This window comes from Bos taurus, chromosome 16, assembly GCF_002263795.3.
Source record: "Bos taurus isolate L1 Dominette 01449 registration number 42190680 breed Hereford chromosome 16, ARS-UCD2.0, whole genome shotgun sequence".
In the NCBI taxonomy this organism is placed as follows: domain Eukaryota; kingdom Metazoa; phylum Chordata; class Mammalia; order Artiodactyla; family Bovidae; genus Bos; species Bos taurus.
The window spans coordinates 52,559,032-52,574,010 of NC_037343.1; the positions used below are offsets into that span (position 1 = coordinate 52,559,032).

The following is a 14,979-nucleotide window of genomic DNA, read 5'->3' on the forward strand; positions in this document are numbered from 1 at the left end:
CTCTCTACTTTTCTGACACCCTTGGGACAGCCTTGCCGGAGAGCTGAAGTCCCAGCAAGTGGCCGGGAGAGGGCGGAAAAGCAGGCAGGAAAAGGGGTGGGCCCTTTGGGACACTTCCTTCACTCACCTGGACTGTGCGGCCCGTCCTGCTTTAAGTGCACGCAGTACTGAGCGCAAGGGCTTGTGCCAATGGGGAGGAAAACTGATACGGCCCATAGCCGTGAGGAAGCACTGGCAGGGGACCCTATGTCTGCACCTCAATCCTCCATCTCAGCTTCTCCATCTATAAAATGGGACATCAGGACTTCCCACCCATCATCAGTACTAGGTATGAACTCCCCTCTGGTGGGTGGGGAGGGGGGCATGTGGCAAGTGAAGCGGTTCCAGGGAAGACCAGGGTCTGGGGCCCTGCCCTGTGGGTTATTAGGCCAGCCAAGCTCTGTAGGAGGTGACACACTAAAGGGGCTGCAAATCCGAGCCCACCCCCTCCAGTGGGTGCTCCCGTGGCTGGCGGAGTTCGCTGTAAAGTGAACCCAGCAGCTCTGAACCCCCTTTGATCTGGGGATTATGATACTCTTTAGAAGGACTAATTATCTCCTTACAGCCCCAGGAGGCAGGTCCCATAGACATGGGAAGGTGAGGCTACCTGGCTGGGTGAGGAGTCACACACTTTCTCTGGTGTCCTCAGCCTCCCGCTCCAGGCAGCATGCACCCCAGTTCCTCCAGACCTGGCTCAGTCACCTATGGATTCCACTGGCCCACACCTGAGCTCTGGGAACTTCTAGGTCCTGGCATATGGCTCTCTGACCAGTGATGGGAACCAAATTTCCACCCCGCCCCTACCCGGTACAAGTCTGGCTGCCTCAGATCCTCTGGCCCTGTCTAATGGAACCCCCGGCTGTTCAGTGGAGAGCGGACAGGTACATAAAATCTTAGTGATGCTCCCAACTGGGGAAGAAAACCATCCATGGGGTTAAACGCCCATACCGCTCTGGGAGAGGGAAACTGACCCCATACCAAGTGACAAGAGATGCTGGGAATCCCCCATGTCCTCTGCCTTTGCTGGGAAAAATGGCAGAACAGAACAAAAGAAAGATCACTCTGAGCCCTCATGGGAGGAGAAGCTGGGAGGGTCTTTCATTCTGGAGACATCTGGTCCTGGAGACTCTGTTTTGGACTGAGGGAGAAGGGACAACAGGGACTGCTTTGGTGTGCTTTATAAGGCATTTAGGTTGTTCTTTTTACTTAGAAAGTCTTTGCATATTAAACTCATAGGGAGGTTCTTCTCTTCTACAAAGAAACACGCTCTTTCCCATATTTCTTGAAGTACATGGAACTCTTGGTCAGTCTCCTATTTTTCCCTTTTTTCACAGAAACATTCACTTCCCTCTTCACTTCGTAAGGAGGACACAGCAGTACAAGCACGGATATGAGCACTTGCTACTTGGATTCAATGTCAGGGAGACCTTAGGGAGTGGCAGGGACTGTGGCAAACAGGAGGGTTAGGGTTAGAGTTAGAGGAGGCAGTAGATGGTTATCATACAGGAATTTGGCTCCAGCATTACCAGAGGTTCCATTTTTTGTTCGTTTTTTCTGGAGCTACTAGGAATGTGAATTTTGATGTGAAACCTAAGTTTGAAATATTGGCAACTTTTTAAAACCTAAGAAGAAAGAGGAGAAAGAACAACGAGGTCAATATGTCTAGAAGTTTCTGTTTGGCTCACTGGCCACAGGTGCTCACTGGTCTTCTAGAGTCTGCACATGTTTGCTACTGACGTTTCAATGATCCAAGCTATTTCTCAAGCTCCCAACCCTGGGGAGTTTCTGCTGCTCTCCTTTCTCAGCAAAGTTTGGCCTGGCTCATGTGTGTGTGTGTGTGTCCCACACACTCAGGACTAGGACTTCATATGGCATTTGGGCCTACCTGCCCTCACTTTCTGGGATTTTCTGATGACCCAGGCCTCCCCTAGTCAACTTCAGCCTCTCTGTCTCCCTGTTCACAACTCTACTAGCAGGCAAATCTGTGACAGCAGCGGCAGCCTGCAGCCTTCCAGAAAACCATCCATCTGCCTTGAGTGGGAGGTCTTTCCTCTTCGAGGTATGTTTCTGATTATGAGGATGTCCTGGGCTCAGGAGACATTTCTGCTTAACTCTGCAACAGGAAATGCGGGAGCCAGGGAATGACAGCCCGTTTTCCAGGAATGGTACCTCCAGGGTGGTTTGCATTGAAGACTCCAAGACCTGGCTGGCTTCTGAATGTGCCGCCTTGCAGAAGGGCCCTGCACTGGGGTTTTGTCATCACTTTGACATTCTTAAATTAGTTTTGAACTAGGGGCCTCACACGTTCATTTTGCATTGGGACCCACAAATTATGTAGCTGGGCCTTCTCCTAGAAGACCTGCTGGCCTGCCTGGGGGATGCTGAGAATTGATGTTGGAGACAGCTGGGCCTGAGGTTTGGCTCTCTCTGTCCCTCTGGGTACACCGTGTCCAGCCTCTGTAAGGCAGTGGGAAAGGAGGATTTTGGGTGAGGAGAAAGGCTATAGGAATTGTCCCCTCCAGTCCTCCTGACTACTCATAAGGAGCAAAGGCATAGTGAGAATTCAAAGTAGGGGGGGTGGGGGTGGGGATTGGCAACCCAGCCCAAGGGTTGGGAGGCTGCTCTAGTTAAAAGCTTTGAGGCCAGACAGTGTCCCCATGACCCTGACCTCAGGCCAACAGGGCACCACCAAAGAAAACAGAGGCTGGGGATCAGGGACATCAGGGGTCAGTGCAATTCCCATTCACAGCGCCTCTTCATTCCCAAGGAAACTTCCTTTAGATCACAGGAGCAAGAGATGTGACAAGATATATTTGACTTAAGGAACAGAACCCAGAAATCTTATATTTAAAACCCCACTATATTCAATATCTGCTTGAAGTTGAATATTTGAATCCACTGGAATTTTTGAGGGTTTTTTTTTCTTGACTATGTCTTTAGTATTTGTAGAAGAGGTTTAACTGATATCTTCCAGCCAAAATTACTCTCTTCAAACACCTGGCACTAAGAGAAGGTAGCAACAGTGGATTCTCAAGACTGCACCATTTTGTCTGTAACACCCTCGTGAATTCCTGGAGTCTGGAGACCTTGGTAGTAATCCCCTAGCTGTGTGTACCTGTGGAAAAGGGTCCTTCTGTCTCTGCATCTAAGCGCCCTCACCAGCAAAAGCAAAACGAAGGGCTGGATTAGCAGAGGAGGGTGTTCCCAGCTCTGCCTAATATGGGTGAGTGGGTCTGTTTTAATCCTTCTCATGGTGGCTGTGGGGGTATGTGTGTTTTGTGTGTGTTGCTAGTAGTGATAGCAAGTGTATTCGTTATCTATTGCTGCGGGACAAATCACCCCAAATTGCAGAGGCTTGAGACAACAAGCATTTATTATCTGTCAGTTTCTGTGGGTCAGGAGACCAGGGTGGCCTAGCTGGGTGCCTCAGGTTTAGGGCTTCTGGGTAGACTGCCGGCAAGGTGTCAGCCAGGGCTCCATTCAACTTAGGGCTCTCCTTGGGGAGCAACTACTCCCTAGCAAGACTCAGTTTCTTGTGTTGGACTGAGACCCTCCACACCTCCTTGGCTCTGGGCCCTGAAGCCACAACATGTCGCTCTGGCCTCCTCCAGCCATGTCTTCAAGCTCACTTTTTTGAAGGTTTACTTTGTATGAAGCACCGTTCAGGGCTTCCCTGGTGGCTCAGTGGTAAAGCCACCACTGAGCTCAGTGGAGCTCAGTGGCTCCATTCTTGGCCATAGAGCTGTAGATCTTCTCGAAAAATTGCAGCTTGCTTCCACCTTGGGCTCCAGGAAAGAGCAAGAGAGGGCATGCACAAGATGGAGACTGCTGTCTCTGTAACCTAATTTTTAAAACAATACTTTTTATTTTGTATTGGGGTCTAGCCAATTAACAATGTTGTGATAGTTTGAGATGGACAGCAAAGGGACTCAGCCATATATATCCACGTGTCCATCCTCACCCAAACTCCCCTCCCATCCAGGTGCCACTTGGCACTGAGCAGAGTTCTCCCTATGCGATACAGCAGGTCCTTGTTGGTTACCCATTTTAAATATAGCAGTGTGTACATGCTGATCACAAACTTCCTAATTGTCTCTTCCTCCGTCCTTCCTCCCTGGCAACCATAAGTTCATTCTCTAAGCTTGTGAGTCAGTTTCTGTTTTGTAGATAAGTTCATTTGTCTCATGGTTTTAGATTCTGCATATAAGGGATGTCATAAGGTATTTCTCCTTTTTTGTCTGACGCTGTAACTTAATCTTGAACATGGCATCCATCACCTTTCCCCTGTTCTGTTCATTAGAAGGGAATCACTAGGTGGATGGGAGGGGTGACAAGACAGTGTGACCACCAGGAGGCAAGGATCCGTGAAGGCCATCCGGGATGCTGCACACCCCCGGAGGCTGGGGACACATTCTCTGGAGGCAGAGAGACCAGGACTCAAATCCCAGCTCTGACACACACGAGTGTACAATCTAGAACACACGATTTTAGCCCAGAAGCCTTGGGCTCCTCATCTGTCAGATGGAGGTGATTGTGGTCATTACTTTGCAGGGTTGTGGTAGGAGGTTTTTGGACATGCAGAGCTCTGAATGGTGCTTGTTGTTGTCATCGCTAAGTTGCATCCAACTCTTTTGTGACCCCATGAACTGTAGCCCGCCAGGCTTCTCTGTCCATGGGATTCTCCAGGCAAGAATACTGGAGCAGGTTGTCATTTCCTTCTCCAGGGGATCTTTCTGACTCGGGGATCGAACCCACATCTCCTGCATTGGCAGGTAGATTCTTTACCACTGAGCCACCGGGGAAGCCCTGAATGGTGCTTTGTACAAAATAAACCCTCAAAAAAGTGAGCTTGAAGACATGGCTGGAGGAGGCCAGAGCGACGTGTCTTTTGCTTTTGAGCCAGATAAGCACTCTGCTATCTCCATGGAGATCTGCAGCTTGTGATCTATTTCACAGAAGTCCTTCCAGCAGGCCCCAGGATGCCTCTGTGGCCAAGGCCACCGTGGGGATGGTACCAATATCTTCTTCACTTGGCCATCCCCGTAGGACCCTGGGGCACAGGTGCAGTGGGAAGGATTAGACTGGTATTTTCCCCTCAAACCTTCTTAGACCTCAGCCCTTGGAGGCTGGAGGATTTTACCCCCTGTCCATCCTGCCATCTGTCCTGGGGAGGCCTTCTTGGCTGGAGACTTTTGTGTGCCTGTCATGGGATCACCGATACCTTTGCTGATCTTTCCTGGGCCCCAAACGACCTGTCGAGGATCTTGATCCTCTCTGGAGGTTTCCAAAGGACCTGCCCTGGAGGCAGATGCTTATCCCAGATCCAGACATTGAAGTGTTTTCACCAAGTACAGCTGGCCTCCGTGCCCTGCCTGTCAGACCATCGTGTATCCCAAATTAGATTCTGAATTGCACCAAAAGGAAAAATTCCTTCCTCATCCAGAAGCCACATCTCTCCCATTTTCTCTAAGGCTCTTTTGAGCAAGTTCTTATCAAACAGAGAGGTTTCTACAGAAAGTTGAAATGTTGCAGCTTATTCAGGATCATTGGGCTTCCCGGGTGGCTCAAGTGGTAAAGAATCTGCCTGCCAATTCAGAAGACGCAAGAGACATGGGTTTGATCCCTGAGTCTGGAAGATTCCCTGGAGAAGGAAATGGCAACCCACTCCAGTATTCTTGCCTGGAAAATCCCACGGAGAGAGGAGCCTGGTGGGCTACAGTCTATGGGGTCCCAAAGAGTTGGACATGACTTAGCAACTGAACACACACAGCATTCAGAATAAATAACAATAACATCAAAATACTATGACTTCTAATAATAATATTGGCAAACATTTACATAGTGCTTACTATATAACCTTCCCAACAATTCTGAGAATTATATGTACTATTATTATCATCCTCATTTTACAAATTTTACGAACAGACACAGAAGTTGAGTCATTTACCCAAAGGCACACAGCCATTAAGTGATGTAGGCAGGACTCAAGCTTAATGTAGTCTGGCTGCAGAGTCTGGGCTAATAACCATCAAGCTACCTTGGTAACAATGTCATTGACTGAGCCCTTACTTCATCCCAGGGACTGTCCTTTCTAGCTCATTCAACCCTGCACCCTATCCCCATGTCCCAGATGAGAAAACTGAAGTTTAGGGAAGACAAAGGGACTTATCCCAGGTGATGTGGCTGGTAAACGCGGGGTTGGGATTCTAACCCTCAGAAATGAGGGGTGTTCTCTGGTAGAATACCTTGCACCACAGGGTTATGGAGAATTGTGGGCATAGTGGAATGATCAACCCTTCCATGATTAACTCCTGAAGTCAGGAAAACTTCAGGGAACCCTCAGCAGGCATCTGGGGATGGGGCCTCTGCTGCCCCCAGTGACCACTGGCAGTACTTCCCCTTCCTCAACTGGGGTCCTCAACTGGGGCTGTTGGTTCCTGGGAACAGGACCACTAGGTTCACCACCACAATTTTCAGGCCCCATGTCTCCGTGTCCTATGTGTGAGTCAAGAGACACAGAGGCTGTGGGCCAGTGAGTGCCCAAGATAAGAATAATGTTTACTGGGACTTCCCCAGTAGTCCAGTGGTTAAGAATCTGCCTTGCAACGCAGGGGGCTGCATGATTGATCCCTGGTCAAGGAACTAAGATCCCACATGCACCAGAGCAACGAGTCCACGTGCCACAATCAGGGAGTCCCTGTGCTGCAGCAAAAATCCCACAGGATGCAACCAAGATACCTCAAGTGCTGCCTCTAAGACGTGATGCAACCAAATTAATTAATTAATTAATTTTAAAATAAAGAATAATGTTTACTGAGCCCTTCCACCTCTGTACCAGGCACTCTGCTATGTACTCATTATTGTTCAGTTGCTAAGTCATGTCTGACTCTGTGACCCCATGGACTGCAGCATACCAGGCTTCCCTGTCCTTTACTATCTCCCTGAGTTTGTTCAAACTCATGTCCAGTGAGTCATTCTCATTACTTCAATGTTACAATTTAATTTATTGGCGCACAGATAGAATCATCATTGTTAAGGGTTATTTATAGTATTTGGTTGGGCTTCTCAGGTGGCTCAGTGGGTAAAGTATCCATCTGCAATGCAGGAGAAGTGTTCAATCCCTGGGTTGGGAAGATCCTCTGAAGAAGGAAATAGCAACCCATTTCAATATGGAGAATTCCATGGACAGAGGAGCCTTGTGGGCTACAGTTCACAGGGTTGCAAAGAGTTGGACATGACTGAAGTGACTGAGCACCCAGGCACGCATAATATTAGATGGAGCACTTTATACATATTAGTTCATTTTAATTCTCACAACACTGTGTAAGTACTCTCACAATCCTCATTTTATCAGTGAGGAAGCCAAGGAACAGAGAGTTTCTGTAGCTTGCCTGAAGTCACACAGTACAATAGGATGAAGCCAGGAGTTACAAGCAGGCAATTCTGCCTCCAGAGCCAGTTTTCTTAATTATTATGCCACTATTTTGTATTATTATAAAAATTATCATTTTTCTGATCTTAAAACGGTTGAAGAAACCGAGGCTTAGATAGGTGGAAGGCTTTGTCTAAGATCACACAGCTGGTAAGTTTAGACTCAGTATTTCAACCATGTCTGTCTTCGTTTATTCAATCATTGACTCAACAAACACTGACTGTGTACCAACCATGTGCTAGGCACCGTCCTGAGCTCCGGCTGTAAAGCACCATGCAGGTTAGCGTGCCACGGGCACCCGGGGTCTACCAGCATGTGACACCACATGGTGGGCGGCCATTTCCTTCTCCAGGGGATCTTCCTGACCCAGGGATCGAGTCCTTGTCTCCTCCATCTCCTGAACTGGCAGGCAGGTTCTTTACCACTAGTGCCACCTGGGAAGCCAAGAAGAAAGTGTTCTCCCTTCCTGGAAACAGGAAGGACCTGGATTCCTAGATCACCCCTCTCCCAGCTTCATCTCCACAGCAATTATCTGCAGAATGGCTCTTAGAACATGGAAAAGAACACCAATTAGACTTGGGAGAGCTTGCAAGGGTCTGCGGCATGGAGTTCTACACTGCTCTTTCAGAGTTGGGCAAGTCAGACCACCTTCCTGGGGCCTCAGTTTCCCCACCAGTGAAATGGGGATAAGAACACTTGCCTGTCTCTCCACAACTGTCCTGTGAAGAACAAAAGAGACCAGGGGTAGGAAAGCCCACGTAACTGCAGAAGGCCAAACAGATAGCCGGGCTGCAGGGCCGGTTCAGTTAGGGAACCATTTGCTTATTTCCTTGTTTATTTCACTGGGTCCACCCACATGTGCCATGAGTCTACTCCTGTCTTAGATACTATGGGGAAGGTCCCTGAGTGTAGTCAACCTGGATATTCAGATGAGACAGGAGAATTGCTGGCTTTGATTTATCTGTTTATCTGTTGATTTATCTGTTTATCTGTTCAAAGAAAAAGCTGGCTTTGATTATGACTTTGATTATGACTGTCTGTGCTGCAGAGGCCTTATCTCTGGGGCAGTGATGAGTCCTTCCCCAGGGAAACAAAATTGTCCCAAAGCCCAGGCTAGCAAACAGCTTCAAGATTTGTGCATGCAGGAGAACTGAGGGCGAGAGATCCTGGCATGGCCTGTCTCTTTAAGGTTTAAGGTGCCAATCTCTCCTAAAGCAACTGCTGTCACAGTGGCCACAAGCAAGTTGGAACCATGGAGAAAGACCCTTGTGCAAAGGCCTGGATCTTTCCCGTGAAGGTCTCTGTTGTTCAGTCACTCAGTCATGTCTAACTCTTTGCAACCCTATGGACTACAGCACACCAGGCTTCCCTGTCCTTCACCATCTCCCCGAGCTTGCTCAAATTCATGTCCATTGAGTCGGTGATGCCATCCAACCATCTCTGAGCTACCTGCAAACAGTAATTAGGCATCTCAACATCGAGGTGGGGTTTATCTGTTCAAAGAAAAAGCTGGCTTCTCCCTCTGAGGGGGGAAAAAAAAAGTCCAGAGAGGCTCAGATATTTGCCTAGAGACACACAGCAAATCAGGGGCCCAAGTAGACTGACCTCAGAAAGCCCTACAGCAGTGGTTCTCAAAGTGGCGTCCCTGAACCAGCTGTATCAGCACCCTTCCTGTGCATTTTTGAGAAATGTAAATCCTTTTCCCCACCCCCACCTCCTGAGTCAGAAATTCCTGGGGTGAGGCCTGACAAGTCTTTCAACAGCCCTCTCCAGGTAACCCTGACGCTGATAAAGGTGAGGGCCACCGCCGTTGCCTGGAGCAAGGAGTGCTAGTTCTTCATGTCCTTCTGAGTGGGTGGGGAGGAATGAGGCTGTGGAGTGTAGCGCCAGTTTTTCAGTGGCTGTATGACCCACTTGGGTGATCTTGCCTGGAGAATTCCATGGACAGAGAAGGGAATCATACACGGCTGAGCGACTAACACAGACACACACACAGACACAGACACAGACACACACACACACACACACACACACCGCGGTTACATAACTACCCCTCCCCCACCCCGATGGCTTTTTGCACGCAGAGTGTGAACCCTGGGGCCCTCCCTAGTTGGGAGGCCACCTGCCTGGGCTCCAGGAGGCCTGTCCACACATGCCCCAGGCTGCTTTCCTGTAATTATGGGCTTTACCTGCCTGCTCAGCCAGAGCCGACTCCAGGCTTCTCCCACCCTGTAGGCAGAGCTCGCACAGCCTAAGTCAGCACCGCACAGCAGATAAAGGGTTCTGTGGCTGCAAGGCCTCCAGCAAAGCCAGGAATGGGCCTGACGCTGCCCCCAGCGGCCCCTGTGTGGGCCAAGCCAAGGAGGAAGAACGTTTTGCACCCTGGACATCAGGATGTAACCTTAGGCCCTGGTCTCTAGGTTCTCAGGGTAGAAATTGTCCATGGCCCCTAATCCCACAGGGACTAATTAGAACTTATTCTAAATTCTTCTTTTCCCAGAATTGTCCTTTTAATATCTTTGGCACTTGTTTTTGGGAGGCAGATTTGTTGAACAGATATGTAGGAAGGACAGTCATTTTCCCCGTGAAGTTTCTCATTGAAATAAACAAGCAGAAATATGTTTCTAATGTAAAAAGAGCTGCATTCTTTTTGTTTTTAAAGACCCGACCTTTAAAAGTAGGATGTTTCTCTCGGATGAGAGGCCCATTGGAGGGATGTTCTGAGGTTCCTGGGATGAAGATCAACCCTGCCTCCCCTGTAAATTCAGGGCGGGGACAGGTTTTTTTTTTTTTTTAATATAAATTTATTTATTTTAATTGGAGGCTAATTACTTTACAATACTGTATTGGTTTTGCCATACATCAGCATGAATCCGCCACGGGTGAACACGTGTTCCCCATCCTGAACCCCCCCCTCCCACCTCCCTCCCCATAGGGTTTTAAATTGACACATGCCCATGGCACGAGGCATGCAACAAGCGCTCAAGTTTGCAGACTGATGGAAAGATCCCAAGTTCTGGCTCAGGACCTCCCAGTTGCCTTGTGCTGAACTTAACAAGCCCCTTCCCATTTCTCCTGTGAAAAGTGTCTTAACAAATACTAGCTGCCTTTCACTGTGGGCCCAGGGGTAAGATGGGCCCTCTAGTGGTTTCATTTCATTTAATCCCTCAACTGCCCTCTTAAGAGAGGGATCCTGTTATGATACCCATTTTAAAGTAGGGTAAACTGAGGGTAAGAGAAGCGAGCAGAGGTTGCAAACTGGTAGCCCTGGAGCCAGCTATGGCCTATAAATGTGTTTTCTTTTCCTAGCACTCCAATAGAAGGCATTTAAAACACCAGTGGCCAACATTTAAAACTGAGGAAAATTTATACCAAAAAAATCAGCTATTTAGCTTTATTTTGGAAAAATCAGGAGGCCGGGTGATAGAACCCCCATTCCAGCCCACATGGTAACAGTGTGTCCGCCGCCTAGGTCTCCTAAGCATGGAGTCCACAACCACTGGTCTTAAACCACAGTTGGTGACAGGCAAAGCCAGTGCTTGTCTGAGTGTCTGTCTATCTGCCACTCTGTGCTTCTCACCAGCGCCCACTTCCGGAATAGCCCGATGCTAGATCAGAAGGAGCACTGGTCAGGGAGTCAGGAGATGTCAGTGTTCGTTCTGTTGTCTAGGTGACCTTGGGCCTCAGTTCCCCCATCTATACAATTAGGAGGTTGGATAAAAAGATCTCCCAGAACCCCTCCACTCCTATCAGCTTAAGGGAGGCTCCTCTCAGTTGCAGAGCCCCCTGGGAAACTGCCCGAGGGTTGCAGATGGGCCACGTGCAGGCTTGCCCACCTGAGCCATCTTATGGCCATGAACCTGTGGCAGGATTGAATTTTTTTCTTTTTTAAAAATTCTTTTTTTTTTTTTTAACAGTAGGCTCTTGTTAGTTATCTATTTTATTTATTTTAAAATTTATTACCTTATTTATTAATTTATGGCTCTGCTGGGTCTCACTAACCCAGAACTTTGCCACAGGCACTAGCAGAGCCAACAGTCTGACTCTTCCTAGTGATAGAATGGTGGATTCCACTCTTGGAACAACCTCCAGCATCCATAACCCAATTGCACAGAGAAAAGAGTCCATCAGGGTGACCCAGACTCCCCGCTCTGACATGCAGGATTCCTGAGCCGGGTGGGTGGAACCAGCTTGTCCCTGCCTAGGTCAGTCTGAGGACAAGAATGCCCGTTGGGCACTGGGGGCCAGCTGGGACTCTGTGCTGCCAAGATGAAATACTCATTTAAGTCCCAGGAACAGAGAGCATTCATCCTGCCTTCTCTTTCTTCATCCTATAAACATGTGACAGAGGAGGAAACTGAAGCTCAGAGAGGGCGAATGATTGCTCAAGGTCACGCAGCAAATCAATGCCAGGGTTGGATGAGAGCTCAGGCTTCTTGATCCCCTTCCAGGGGTACTTGCCATATTCTCTGTCACTTGGGAATTTAGAACCTTCCACTTCTTTGGAATTGGGCTGGAGGAGCCCGTGTGGGCACAGAGACTATCTGTGTGGTCCAGAGTCCTAGTGTGGGGTTTGTGCATAGTGCCTGAGACATAAACCACTGCAGAGAGAATGGGGACCCTCTGGCCTCAGAGGTATGAGCTGCCTGAAGCTTCTAGGATGGAAGTTCAGTCCATAGGAAAGGTTGCAAAACTCACAGACATATTCTGGTTTTCCCACATGTTTTAAAAAGAATTCATATTAGTTGCCAACATTCAAGAAACAGGGAATTTTTTTTTTAATTCTTTTTTTTTTTCCCCTTACAGTAGGCTCTTGCTGCTGCTGCTGCTGCTGCTGCTAAGTTGCTTCAGTCGAGTCCGACTCTGTGTGACCCCATAGATGGCAGCCCACCAGGCCCCGCCGTCCCTGGGATTCTCCAGGCAAGAACACTGGAGTGGGTTGCCATTTCCTCCTTCAATGCATGAAAGTCAAAAGTGAAAGTGAAGTCGATCAGTCGTGTCCGACTCTTAGCTCTTATTAGTTATTTATTTTTGGCTGTGCTGGGTCTTCGTTGGTGTGCAGGTTTCAGTTGCAGTGAATGGGGGCTACTCCAGTTGCAGTGTGGGGGCTTCTCCTTCAGTGTTGCAGTGTTGCTTCTCCTTCTCTTGTTGCAGAGCGTGGGCTCTACAGAGCGCTGGTTTCAGTAGTTGCCGGACATGGGCTTTAAAGTGCAGGCTCAGTAGTTGTGGTGCATGAGCTTAGCTGCTCCTTGGCATGTGGGATCTTCCTGGATCAGGGATAGAACTCATGTCTCCTGTATTGGCAGGTGGATTCTTTACCACTGTGCCACCAGGGAAGCCTTGGTTACCTATTTTAAATATAGCAATGTGTACATGTCAGTGCCAAACTCCCAGTCTATTCCTCCCCTCCAACTCTTCCCCACTGGTAACCAACCGTACATTCATTCTCTAAGTCTGTGAGTCTGTTTCTGTTTTGTAAATAAGAATCAGGGAATTTCATGTAAAAGATAGGACTTCTGGCTTCTTTTGAAGAGTTTCAAGATATGGCAAAAGCTGGACCACATTTCCACCTGGCTGTGATGGGCAGGAGGTGGGTACGCTCCTGCTCATTCACCATCTCAACCACTCTTCCTGGTCTCTGTGACCTCCCTGCATGTAGGTTTGGGGGATTCAGGCTCCCCCTCTGCACCCTCCCATGCTAAAGTCGCCCCTTGCTCATCTTGGCCACCCCTGGGGAAATTCTGGTTATCATTGGTTCTCAATGTGGGGCAGCTTTGCCCCATAGGGGACATTGGGCCATGCCTGGAGACATTTCTGTTTGTCACAATGAGAGAGGGGAGTTACTACCAGCATCTAATGGGTAGAGGCTGGGGATGCTGCAAAACATCCTATGATGCACAGGACAGTCCCCACAACAAAGAATTATTGGGCCCCAAACATCAGTAGTGCTGAGGTTGAGAAACTGAGCTGAATCCAAATAGCCCTGGGCTAGGAACCAGATCCTAAGAGGGAGGGTCACCCATGCTGGAAATGATGGCACTCTGAGCATCGTGTTAGGCAGGGTGGGAGAAAGCCAGGATGTGTAAAATGTGGCCTTGGCTCTCTGAGGGCATGGGGGTGGGAGGTGGCCAGCTGAAGAGGAGGCACCCAGAAGTGCAGAGGAGGGGCTCCCCCCACCAGATATATCCACAGGGTCTTGAGGGCAGAGATCAGGCTGGGCAGAGATGCGGAGGGGAGCATTTTGGGCAGAGGAAACAGCCTAAACAAAGGTATGGCGGCAGTAACAGACACAGGGGCACACATCCGAGACGAGGTGGCTTCTGTTAGGTGGGAAGGGTACTGGGTGGGAAGCAAGGGCTTGATGTTGGAGGAGGAGACTGTGGGCAGGGTGTAAAGGCTCTTTAAGTCCAGCTTGTAAGGGTTCTAAGTCAAGCCTGGGAGAGAGAGGGCAACCCTTGGGGAATCCTTGCAAACCTAGAGGAAACTTTGTGACCTTGGAGGAATCACTTAAATTCTCAGAGCCTCAGTTTCTTTACCTGTTCAATGGAATAATAAGAGTACTAACAGTTATCTCACATAGAACTTACCATGCAGAACTTCAGTACCAGGTACTGAATTATATGTGATGAATTTAATCCTCATAGAAGTCCTATAAAGTATATACTACGATTATTCCCAATTCTATAGTGAGGAAACTTTGAGATAGGAGTGGTAAATTAACTTTAACTTTCCCAAGGATACTACTAATAGGGAAAGAATGTGAGATTTGAACTCAGGCAGTCTGGTTCCAGCACATGGTCTTCTTTTTTTAAATTAAACTTTGCATTTTATATTGGGGTATTGGTGATTAGAGCTTCCCTAGTGACTCAGAAGGTAAAGAATTTGTCTGCAATGTGGGAAACCTGGGTTCGATCCCTGGGTCGGGAAGATTTCCTGGAAAAAGGAATGGCTACCCACTACAGTATTCTTGCCTGGAGAATCCCACGGACAGAGGAGCCTGGCAGGCTGTAGTCCATGGGGTTGCAAAGAGTCAGACACGACTGAGTGACTAAGCACTCACTTAGAGCTGATTAACAGACAATGTTATGATAGCTTCAGGTCAATAGCAAGGGGACTCAGCCATATATACACATGTATCCATTCTCCCCCAAACTCGCCTCCCATCCAGGATGCCACATAACATTGAACAGAGTTTCCTGTGCTATAGAGTAGGTCCTTCTTGGGTATCCATGTTAAATATATACATGTTAATATACACATCCATGTTAAATATACACACATAAACAGTGTGTATGTGTCTATCTCAAACTTCCTAACTCTTGCTTCTCTGAATCCTTCCCCCTAGCATAGCACATACTCTTAACTGTTGTGCTGTTGTGTCTCTAGAACATTCTAGGTGAGTTGTCCTCAAGAGTAAATGAAATAAAGCAGGCAGATCCTGGCACAGAGTTAGTGCAGAAGCTGTGACACATCAAATAGAGTCCTAGCCCAGGCTGAGAGAGCAAAGC

General features: G+C 48.4%; 1 protein-coding gene across 1 annotated transcript in view; it reads right to left on the reverse strand.

The window, feature by feature from the left end:
• Positions 1-14,979, reverse strand: part of KAZN (kazrin, periplakin interacting protein) — a 1,332,513-nt gene that overhangs the window by 173,145 nt on the left and 1,144,389 nt on the right. The gene's annotated exons all lie outside the window — the stretch shown is intronic.